Here is a 12,914-nt window from a genome sequence, read left to right as displayed (position 1 = left end):
CATCTTGGTAAGTATAAAACTTATTTGATTTGCAGTTCAGATATTTGAAGATGTCACTCATGAAATGTTGAATATTGTCACTTGACAAAACTTATGTGAAAACTTTTAAGGATTCAAACTGCTTGAAGCATATAAAAGTTTTTGGAAAACTTATTTATAATCCTTATATTGTATAAGCTTATTGCTTGAACATCATTGAAACTCTTGGAGAGTTTTCAAAGCAATAGATTATTTGCTGAAATTCAAAATATATCTAATTGGATTGGTTATGAAGTACCATATCTTAGTGCAATTAATGCACTCGTGTACCTTGCAAATACTACAAAGACTATAGTCTTTTCGGTCAATTTGTTAGCAAGGTATATTTCTGCTCCAACTATGAGACATCAAAATGGAATAAAACACATGAGCTTGTTTTATTCTAAAGATTGCAGTCCCGATCTTATTGGTCATGCTGATGTTGGGTACTTATCTGACCCACATAAATTTCGATCTCAAATAGGTTATGCATTCATATGTGGTGGTACTGCCATATCTTGGAGATATACAAAGCAGTCTATCATAGCCACTTCATCGAATCATGCTGAGATAATAGTTATTTATGAAGCAGGCCGAGAATGTGTATGGTTGAGGCTCATGATACATCTTATTCGAGAAAAATGTGATGTGAAGTATGACATTCTACCCATAATTTTATATAGAGATAATTCAGCATACATAGCACATCTTAAGGGAGGATTCATAAATGGAGATAGAACGAAACACATTTTGCCAAAGTTTTTCTACATACATGAGCTACAAAAGAATGATGATATTAACGTGCAACAGATTCGTTCAACTGACAATGTGACTGATTTATTCACCAAATCTTCTCCAATTGCAACTTTCAAGAAGATGCTGCACAAGATCGGGATGCAAAAGTTCACGGATGTTCTCATTAGGGGGAGCAAATACGCGCTGTACTCTTTTTCCCTTTCAAGGTTTTGTCCCACCGGATTTTCCTTGTAAGGTTTTTAATGAGTCAGCCTATATGCGTATTGTTAGAGATGTGTAATCTTTTTCCTTCACTAGATTTTTTTTCCACTGGATTTTTTCTAGTAAGGTTTCAACGAGGCACATTTCTACCAATTAGACATGCAAGGGGGAGTGTTATAAATGTATTTACATTATAGTGAATGTCTATCAAGATCTATGAAGATTTACTTTGATATCTATTAGGATTTGAAGCATCCGTCTTTTACTCAAACTAGGAATAAATTTTCCCTATAAATAGAGGGGTTTTGTTCATTATATTTACAATCTTATGATCTCTCATCCCTCAAGAGAAGAAATAACAATTACTCTCTCTATTCTCTCTACTCTTCTTCTTTATTCTTTCTTGTTATAACAATAAGAAAGTATATTCTCAAAATAATGATCTACCTTTCAAATATTTTATAAAATAATTTAAATAGTGTAAAATTCTAAATAAAACCCGATAAAAAAAATATATTTTAACACATGTTATGTTTGTAGAAAAGTTGATGTATTTTTACTGATTTTGAAGAACATGACATTATCTATTTTGTTTTTTAGTAGAACTTTGTGTGCAGATATTTTTGATAATTTTGCAATGACAATTGAACAGATTAGAGAAACAAATGTATGTCAATTAACAAATTAAGCAGAGTTTACTTATAAAAATTTAATTTAGATTATCTATTAGGATAGAGGGCTAAGGTGTGTGGTTGAGTCGTAGGCATTAGGTAGGAGGGCTTTGGTGTCCTTGTTTGACAATGTTTAATATTTTTTGTGGATATCATACCTATGTTATTTTATCATGTTCCATGCATTTGATGTTTTTTCTATATATATTGTCATTTTTCTTGAGCCGGAGGTCTATCGGAAACAACCTCTTTACTTCTTTAGAGATAGTGGTATGGACTGCGTACACTCTACCCTTCCCAGATCCCATGATGTGGGAATATACTGGGTTTGTTGTTGTTGTTCTTGTGTAATGTTGATATAAATTATTTATATAATTACGACTAAAACTCTTATGCACAATTTATTTTTGATAATTTTACAGTGACAATTGAACATACTTATTGCATAAATATATGTCAATTGACAATTAAGCAGAAATAATTTTTGTTGAATTATCTAGGTGACATACATCAACATAACATCTCTATATCTCATAAACTAAGTACAATTACAAGTATCGCAAACTCCCCTTGTGAAATTACACTATATTTATTCTTGTTGTTTTTGGGATTTGATTTTTTTTTATACTGAATTATTTATTTTTTTATTTGAAAAAGATGTAGAGAAATGAAATTAAAGCTTCTTAGATCACTAGATCAAGAGTATGTAAGTTTTATGTTTCTTTATTTTAAAGCTTTGAATTGATAATTTAGGTTAACTTTGATGAATATATTTTTTTTTTGTGAATGTCAATTTTAAAAAATATATGGATAAAAATATCAATATCGTCTAAAATGATTGATGAGGTAGGCTTCTCAGTTTATTTTTCCTCACACTTTTTTTTTCAAAAAACTTAGGTTTGTCTTTTCCTCTACATTACTACTATTACTAATATTATTGTTTTAATAATTTGTAGCGTGTAAATTCAAAGTTATATTGACTCCATGCAACTATTTTGGTTTATTGATTTCTGTGTTTATTTGTTATCTAAATATTACATTGATTAGCTTTTGTGTTATTGTAAATCTATTGATTCGATTGTGAATCTATTTTTTCTTGATGACAATTTTTGTCAGTGACATTATATATATTGTCAATACTGAAAGATTTCATTGTGTTATATATGAATATTACAGTTATATTTATATAAATTGGTTGTTAATGGTATGTTTTTTACATTAATATTTTTTTGATTCAATTTGCTTCTCTAATTTCTTCTTGTCAAACATGTTTGATGGAACTTAGTCAAAGATTAACATGTGAATCTGTTGAAAAAGTTTGATAAGTTTGAATTGTCGTTGTGTTTTATTTTAATTTTTTTCTAAGATTTCTTTTTTCCTTTTTAGGTAATCAATATTGGACTCTCTCTTTACCCGATTCATTTTTCTTTCTATCCATCTCTTCGATGGAAGACTTCACCTCAAAAATTCTTTGAGAAGCTGTGGAGATAATAAAAATCCAAAATATATTATAAAAAAATTTATTTAGGAAAGATTATTCACTTTATAGGTTTTGTGTTTTTAGTGTAAGTTTATAATAGAATAGAATTCACACTGTATTCAAATGTTATGTTTTTTCTTAATTACAACTTTATTTGGCATTTGATTTGTGGAGTTGGATCGAAAGTCAAGTCACGAATCAAGCCTTGAGGTACAAATTCATGTTTCATGTTGATTCAAAAATCAGTATCTTAAGTCGGATATCAAGTTAGATATGAAAATCGGGACCCGAGTCGAGAAAATTGAGTTAGGATTGAAATCAAAAGTTTATTTTGCATAGGGTTGGGCCTTTACCATAATTAAGACCCTTAAAGATTAAAACTTTCAATGCCTGAATTGTTACGTAGTTTTGATTATGTTAGTTAACTATATTTTGATATATTCTTCGTAAGTATTAGAGTTGAATTTTTAATTATACTTATTTGTTGAATTCGACATATAATTTTATATTTTAATATCTTCTAATGCTTATGTACTTAGTTAGATATCTTTTCCTAGGTTGTTATGGATGCATGGTGGGAATCGAAGCGATTGAGGGCCCAATATGTGTTCAAGAGTTAGGGGGTTTTGATTTATTTTTTTAATCAAAAAAGTCTGGGAGTTTTAAATTTAATTGGTTAGTGTTTTTGTTATGTTTTGTGCTTTTGAATGATACATATAAAATTATAAAATATGTTAATTTGCTATTAATGATAAGATTTCGGGTTGTTCTAATTGAATGTGGTCTCCTGAATGATATATTTGACGGGTTCTTTTGTGTTATTTTCTATTTAATTATATAAATCAGAAGTAAGTGATTATTTTGTAGGTAATTCTTAATTTTATGTGTCAAGATTTCTCTTTCTTTTTTTTTTTTCTTTTGTGAAGTATTGAAAAGTTTAGCTATGCCTTGTAATTGTCTAATTTATCTGTTGAAACGCATTATATACTTAGCTGGACATATTTTTCTAGGTTATTATGGATGATAGTTATGATCTTTTATTGTCTGAATAATAATGTGCTTTCATGTATCAATTAACAAAAAGAATTTTCACTTTCAATTTTAGCTAAAATATTACATTTATTTTAATGTTAATAATCTTTTTATTGCTTGATGTAAATATACTCGTGCAATGTACTTACATTTAATTAATTATTTAAAAATTATATTAAAATATAATAAATTATAAAAGTTGGTAGTTTAAAATATATAAAAATATATTAAAAATATGATTGATTATGTAAATAATAAATTGAGACTAAAAAATAAGATATATTATACCACCCTTCATATCTAGTTTATTACTATTATTTAATAAAAAGATGTTTGGAAAAGGTTGTCGGCCTAATTCTTCAGTCTTCTATATCAAATTAAAATATTACATTTATTTTAATGTTAATAATATTTTTATTACTTGATGTAAATATACACGTGCAATGCACTTACATTTAATTAAATATTTAAAAATTATATAAAAATATAATAAATTATATTAGTTAGCAGTTTAAAATATCTAAAAATATATTAAAAATATGATTGATTATCTAAATAATAAATTGAGAAATAAGATATATTCTACCGTCCTTCATGCCTAGTTTATTACTTTTACTAGTGAAAGTTATCGCGCTTCGTGCGATTGTGAAATCCTTCTGAAGTTGATCTTTTTCAATTATCATAATTTTAAAATAATTAAAAGTAATTTTTTATACAAGTTAAACAAAAAAAAAATTGCACTTTATATAGAGTATGAGAGAACCTCTCCCATATAATTATTTAAATGGTGTATATCTGATCATAAAATCTCCATAATATATACGTAAGTTGTGAGTTGTTCATATGTATTTTAGTGGTATAACTTTTCGCCTAGACTAAGAAAATAAAAAAAGAATGTAGATATATAATTGAAACTTTTTGTCACTGCATGTCATACTTGCACAAACTACAATAAATGCAAAACTACAAAGAGTATTTGATATCCTATTTATGAAAAATGATGAATACTTTTTGAAACTTACAACTTACAAAGTGCATAATACTCATATATGTATAACTCATGAGATAGATTTATCAACCTCTTATAACATCTCTAAATAATTTTTTGACAATTTAAACAACATAAAAATTCATATAATTTCTCTAACCTCTAACTTTTCGATCACAAAACACACACTATACATTCCTTCAATTATGTAATTCCAATATATTATAATTTTTTCTATGTCTGTCTGTAATTTAATAACAAAAATGATTCAACAAAGATATTTTTATAATTTTAATTATAAGTTTTTTAACAAATATTTTTTTAAAAAATATAAGTGGAAAAAAAATAAAAAAATCTCAAAAAGACAAATACAAATTCTAGCCTAAAAAGGCGATACTTCATTTTTTCATTGGCTGCAATTATGACGTGTAAATATAAAATATATAATCATGTGTTAATTAAAAATCCCAAAAGAATTAGAACATAAATTATGAGAATTAAAATAAAATCTTACAAAAATATAACAAAAATATAAATAACAATGAAATTAATAACATAATTTTTTTTCTTTACCTCTTCATAAATTCATATTTGTTAGCCTGATATAACATAAATACACATTAAAAATCAAGCACAAAACTTAAAGTTTACAAAAAGAGAGAGAGAAAGAAAGGAGATTTTTATTTAAAAAGAGAAACGCTTCTCATTAGACCATAAAGAGAAAATGGTGTGTATATATATATATATATATATATATATATGAAACTGCTTTAGGCCAATGAATGTGGGCAGCCTCAATAAATGAATAGTTAATATACAAGGCTTTTAAACTTCAATTAGTAAGTAAATTAGAAAAAATGTGAAGGATTTTTTTTAAAAAAAAAATAAATAAATATAAAAGGAGGTTATAGAGAGGTGTCACATCACCTTATCTATGTTCCTTCTTTATATTATATATAGATTGTTTTTAATAAATGAAAGGAAAAATTATCTATTTGAGAACTTTTTATGAAATATTTACTGCTCTTAAATATACTTTTTATTTATTACTTAAATATATTATATTTAAAAAATATTTACCATCTATAACAACTGTATTATGTATTAAAAGTGAATTACGTATGCAATATAGATGTGTTAAAAGTGTATTAAAATGTATTATAGTTGTTTTGATTAAAAAATGCACTATATATATTAAAACGAACTATATATGCAATATAGATGTGTTACACCATGTACTGAAAGTGAATTATGCATGCAATATAGATATAGTATAAGTGTTTTAAATGTATTATGTTTGTTTTGATGAAAGATATATATTATGTATTAAAAGTGAATTTTACATGTATTAAAATTATATGCTATAAATAATAAATATTTTTTAAATATGACATATTTAGGCAAGTTTCCCTAAATGAAAAGCATAGACTTTAGAAATATAGCAAAAGACTTCAGTGACTCTCATTTATCACACATCAAATCCATTGACAAAATAAAGAAAGGAATCCAATCTTTACAGCAAAATAAGATCACAGTAAATATCAAAAAAAAAAAAATGCTGAAACAAAAACACACAACTTATCCTAAATCCAAGATTATATGCAAACCCCCAACCCCAAAAAGTAAATTCATAAGAATTTTTCATGTTAACACCTTTTTCAAACATAAAAAAAATCCAAACTTGGCAACTATAATATCATATAAAAAAAATACTGCAAAAGTTCCACATCCTAAGTGGACAAAATAGTTTTATATGTGTGCGGGTACGAGATAACACGTGCTTCAAAATTAATCAAGGTATGTAAAAATTAACTCAAACACTACGAATATAGAAAGGAACACTACAAGAATCTCAAATATCAGATGTACAAAGTTATTCTATACATGTGTTGGTATGAGTAAGACGTGTCTAAAAATTAATCAAGATAAACACAAACTGGCACTATAAATATATATAAAAAAACACTACAAGAATTCCTAATATCATGTGTACAAAGTTAATCTATACATGTGCTAGTGCGAGATAACACATGCCTCAAAATTAATCGATGTGTGTACAAACTGACGCAAACACTATAAATAAATATAGGGGGGGGGGGGGGGGGGGAGATACACAACAAAGTAAATTGAGTTTAGAAAACTTTACTTCCTCTAGTGCACTAATATAAGAATTGAAAATTAGTGAATAAGAATTTTACTATTGGTTTTAAAGCTTAGTACATCAATACAGTATAGTCTGATGCTATCAATAATATCATAGCACTATTTAGAAAATGCATTTGCAGATCTCTTGTGAGATTGCAAGTAGGACTTCGTTTGCTCCGATATGGAATAGGATTTTATTTAATATTTATACCAACCAAAAAATTAGTAACATAACATGAAATAATACCAACGTACTTGAGTAATGAAAAATGAATGAATATTAAAGTGTATTAATTATACCTATTTAACTTTTTACCGTAAATAGACTTAAATTAGCAAAACGTGGGATGGTTCGGATTTTAATTGAGTTTAATGCATGTTATCACTAAGATTTAGTGGTTTTTATGAAGTATTTATTATTATTAACTCTTTAATTAGTAGCAGAAATGACCAAAAATTTGAAGGAAAAAAAGGAGAAAAAAATGCCAAAAAAAGGCGATAAAAGATAAATGCAAATGGTGATCATTGCGAGGTGCCACATCACCTTCTCTATTAAATTTCTTTATATTATATATAGATTACATGTATAAAAAAAATAGATATTACACATATAAAAGAGAAATTTCTTATTGTTGGTAAATAAAATTAATAGCTTAAAATTCTATAGAATTAAAAATTGAAAATTTATATGTGTAAAAAATAGATGATGCATGACTTTGTAGAGTAATTGGAAAAAACATCGAGAAGAAGAAAATTATAAAGAAAATAAAAACATGTCACTTGTTTTTCGATTTTGACACTCTCCTTGTATAGATCTACCTTATGACTTTGAATTGACCCTGCTCTGCAAGTAAAACCCAAAATTCAAAACGTTATTTCAACAATAAGCAAAATGCAAAAGAAAATTCAGAAGATAAAATGTGATACAACTCATACGGACAATTGCATACATGTAGAAGCATAATGTAATATAACTCATACGAACAATTACATACATGTAGAAGTATACGGTGAATAGATATGTTTACATTGTAATTTTCAAAATTAAATGATAAAAAGGATCTTTTATATTCTCCAATCACATGACAATACCCTATCAACTTTTTATCAATTGTTACAATAAATTTCATCTCCCATATTAATTGAGAGTTAAACCCATTTTTATGTTGTATAAAAGTTTTTAAGTCTTAAATACATTTTATTTTTAGCTGATTAATGAATATAGAAAATTATAGAATAACCGATAGGTTTTAATTTTAATTTTCAATAAAAAATTTGAGTGAAAAATGTAAAAAAAAATGGATAAAAAATAATAAATACAAATGAAGACTATAGAAAGGTGTCACATCACGTTTTCTATAAATTATTAAATTATGTATCACATTTTATCCCATCCCATGTGATACATAATGACTTATCCCAGCAGCCACACCAAACCTAGTTCTACTAATTCCTGAAAATCTCGTGGGAATAATGTCTTGTATGCTTCCCATAGAGCTTTAGTACTTTCTCCTAGAAATGTTTCAGAATCATTTATAGAATATTTAAGTGAAATAAGATGGGAATTACATGAAATTATATATAATTTATATATATGTGTGTGTATATATACATATATTTATACACACATATATATATATATATATGTATGTATGTATGTATATAAAAATCTCAAATTTTAAGAACTCATATATTTGGATAAATTGAAAAAAAATGTGATAATAATTCAACTCAAAATTTTTGAAGTTGTTAAAACTATTTATAATACCGAATATTCAAACTACTCATGTAAACAAATTCAACTCATAATAAAATGAGATTTCGAATTTTAAAAATTAAAAAAATAGCTAATTCTACATAATTCACTTTTTTTTAAATTGGAATTATGTTTTGAAACCTTAAATATGACAAAATTAAGCTTGATTTCTTTTCTCAACCAATCAAGTTTGTCTAGAAGAAAGTATAATGTTATTGGTATTATTTTTTAAAATCTAAGATCAACCCTTTTGGTATTTAAATGATTTAAGATATAATATCAATGAAAGCAACAATCAAGTTAATTAACGTCTATACGGGGAGAGAATTTTCTTTCGACATTCTTACTCACGGATAATTTGTCTTCTCCATACCAATTGCGAAAACCAAAAAAAGAAGAAAATTTTCTTTCGCAAAATAATGAACAAAAAGAAAGCAAAACCAACAAATTAAAAGGGACAAAACATATATATCATATGCATATTAAGTGTTACTAAACAATCAAGGAAAAGATAGTTATTATGAGAAGATAATGAAATTATGATAGAATAGACAACTATAATATAATTGATGATTGATTGACGATATTAAATAAAAAAATTAAAAAGATAACTTACAAAACATAGTAACAAAAATATCATGAACTTTCTTGTTCTTGATAATGCTAACGAATAAAAATATTATCTTGACATTTAATTTCTTTCTCTCTCTTATGGTCATGAATTGCTAGTTTCTAACAACAAATCTAGCAAATGATCAAAGCTAAGTTTGCACTTAATATATGACCTGATTGAATGATTAAAATAGCCGCAAACTGTAGTATGTGTAATCATCAAAAAGTAATTGCACTTTGCCTGCAAAAGAAGAAGAAGAAGAAAGTACTACATACTAAACTAATTAACAATTTTGAGAAAGCAACATTTTACGATAAAAATAATAGCAAGGACTAATACGGAGGAATAAAAATGTAACACTACTGAAATTTTAAGATTATGTGTGAAGTTGTGCTTCAGAAGCACTGTAAAAGTTCCAACAGAAAAATGAACATGCATATACATTGTTAAGAGTATTTAAGTATATTCATGAATATACGTTCTTTGAAAATGTAAGTTACGTGGAGTTTAAAAGCATGACTTTTCAGCTTTCATTTTATTGATTGTTTTGTCTTTAATTGAAAATGCATTTACAACACATTAACTTTTCTAAAAAATAAGCAGAAAAAATAGAAGAAAAAGTCCCAAAAAATTAGAAAAAAGGTAAATGCCAATGGAGGCCGTAGAGGGGTGCCACATCACCTCCTTTATGTTTCTCCTTATATATATACTAGTTACTAATAGCTCATGCAAGGCACGAGCCCAACAAATACTTTTTTAACTTTATTTTAATTATGGTAATTTATAGTATTTTTTTTTAAGTATATAACAATTTTTTTTTTTTTAGATATTTTAAGTTATTAATTATTTTAATTTATAATAATTTTTATGTAATTTTCAAATAATATATATCGCTCTCCTTGTCCAAACTTTTGTGACATTGATAGTCAAACACATTTTCTAAATAATTTAAGTTTAAATTATTGGGATGTACAATATTTTTTTCTTCTATTCCAATTTAAGTGTCATAATGCTTATATGACTATAATAATTAATTATGGGTGACATAGTAAAATTACGATTGAAGCAGCGAAGCAGACATGTCTTAATGACTCACAACAACTAATTAGAAGTGATATAGCAAAATTACTATAAAAAAATACTTGTGAATTTTTTTTAAGGGGACCTCATATAAGACGTCAAGTTAATTTAAATCAAGAAGAGTTAACTTATCATTTTATATATATTTTTTTAATCAAATATTATTAATTTTAATACTTAGATGACTTATAATAATTAATTAGGAGTGATATTTAATAAAGTTACGATTGAAGCAGCTGAAGCAGGCATGTTATAAATGTCTATTTTACTTTTTTTTTATTAAATACTATTAATTTTTAATATATAAATGACTTATAATAATTAATTAAAAATGATATAATAAAATTACGAAGGAAGCTGGCAGGAGAAGCAGGCATGTTGACGGAGACCTTCCTGCTTCTCTTGTCTTTTGCCTCTTATTAGATAGTAACTAGTTACTAATAGCCCGTGCAAGGCACGGGCCCAACAAATATTTTTTAAAATTTATTTTAATTATTATAATTTATAATATTTTTTTACATATTTTTAAAAAATATATAACAAATTATTTTTTAGATATTTTAAGTTGTTAACTATTGTAATTTATAATATATTTTTATGTAATTTTAAATGCGTAGATGACCATAATAATTAATTATGAGTGATATAGTAAAGTTACATTGAACCAGCGTAATAGACATGTTTTAATGACTCACAACAACTAATTAGAAGTGATATAGCAAAATTACTGTAAAAACTACTTGTGCAAAATTTTAAGTGGTCATAATAATTAATTAGGAGTGACATAGTAAAATCACGATTCAAACAACGAAGCAGACATGTCATTTAGAAGTGATATAACAAAATTATTATACAAAAATACTTGGTGAAGCAGCTGAAAAAGATATGTCATAAATATTTATTTTACCTTTTTATTAAATATTATTAATTTTCTAATACAGGAATAAATTTGTAATAATTAATTAGAGATGATATAATAAAATTACGGAGGAAGCAGGCAGGAGAAGCATTGATGAAGACAATTGAAGCGGTTAAAGCAGAAATGTCATAAATGCCTATTTTACTTTTTTTTATTAAATATTATTAATTTTTAATATGTGAATAACTTATAATAATTAATTAGGGGTGATATAATAAAATCAAGTACTAATTAAAAGTGATATAGCAAAATTACTATAAAAAATATTTGTGAAATTTCTTTTAACTGGACCTCATATAAGTCGTCAAGTTCATTTAAAATATCAATAGTTAATTTATTATTTTATATTATTTTTTACCTTTTCTATTAAATATTATTATTTTCTAATACTCAGATGACACATAATAATTAATTAAGAGCGATATTTAATGAAGCTACGATTGAAGCAGCTGAAGCAAACACATCATAAATGTCTATTATAATTTTTTTTATTAAATATTATTATTTTTTAATACATAAATGACCTATAATAATTAATTAGAGGTGATATAATAAAATCACGGAGTAAGCAGCTGAAGAAGAAGTAGGCAAGAGAAGCAGGCATGTTGACGGAGAGCTGCTTGCTTCTCCTGCCCTTTCCCTCTTAGTAGAGAGTAACTAGATATTGTAACTCGTGCCAGCACGGGCCTAACATATGTTATTTATGTTATTTCAATTTATGTAGCACAAACAACATTTGGAGTGTCAATCAAATTTTTATTAATATATATTTTTAAATAATTTAGGTTGTTAATCATTGTGATTTATTGTATCTTTTATGTAATTTAGTAATTCATGTTATTCGCTTTATTCCAATTTTAGAATTTAGTGAGTCAATCAAATTTTTTTTACTAATATATTTTTTAAAATATTTTAAGTAGTTAATCTTTGTGATTTTAGTATCTTTTAATGTAATTTCAAATAATTTATGTTACTTGTTTTATCGCAACTTATGTGACACTATTAGAATTTCAAAAATCAATCTTATTTTTTACTATATGTTTTAAAATATTATAATATGTTAATAGTTATGGCTTATAATTATTATTTTGCATAATTTTTAAATATATAATATTTTACCAAAATAAAGTAAATAAATTAAAATAAACAAAGTACTAAATTTTTAAAACAAGTTAAATTCGAAAGCATCATTTGGATCAACAAATTATTAAATTAAAACACTAAAACATGCAAATTATAAAATGTCAAAACTTAC

The sequence above is a fragment of the Capsicum annuum genome, chromosome 10, assembly GCF_002878395.1.
Source record: "Capsicum annuum cultivar UCD-10X-F1 chromosome 10, UCD10Xv1.1, whole genome shotgun sequence".
In the NCBI taxonomy this organism is placed as follows: Eukaryota; Viridiplantae; Streptophyta; class Magnoliopsida; order Solanales; family Solanaceae; genus Capsicum; species Capsicum annuum.
Note: the sequence above shows the minus strand (reverse complement) of the source record.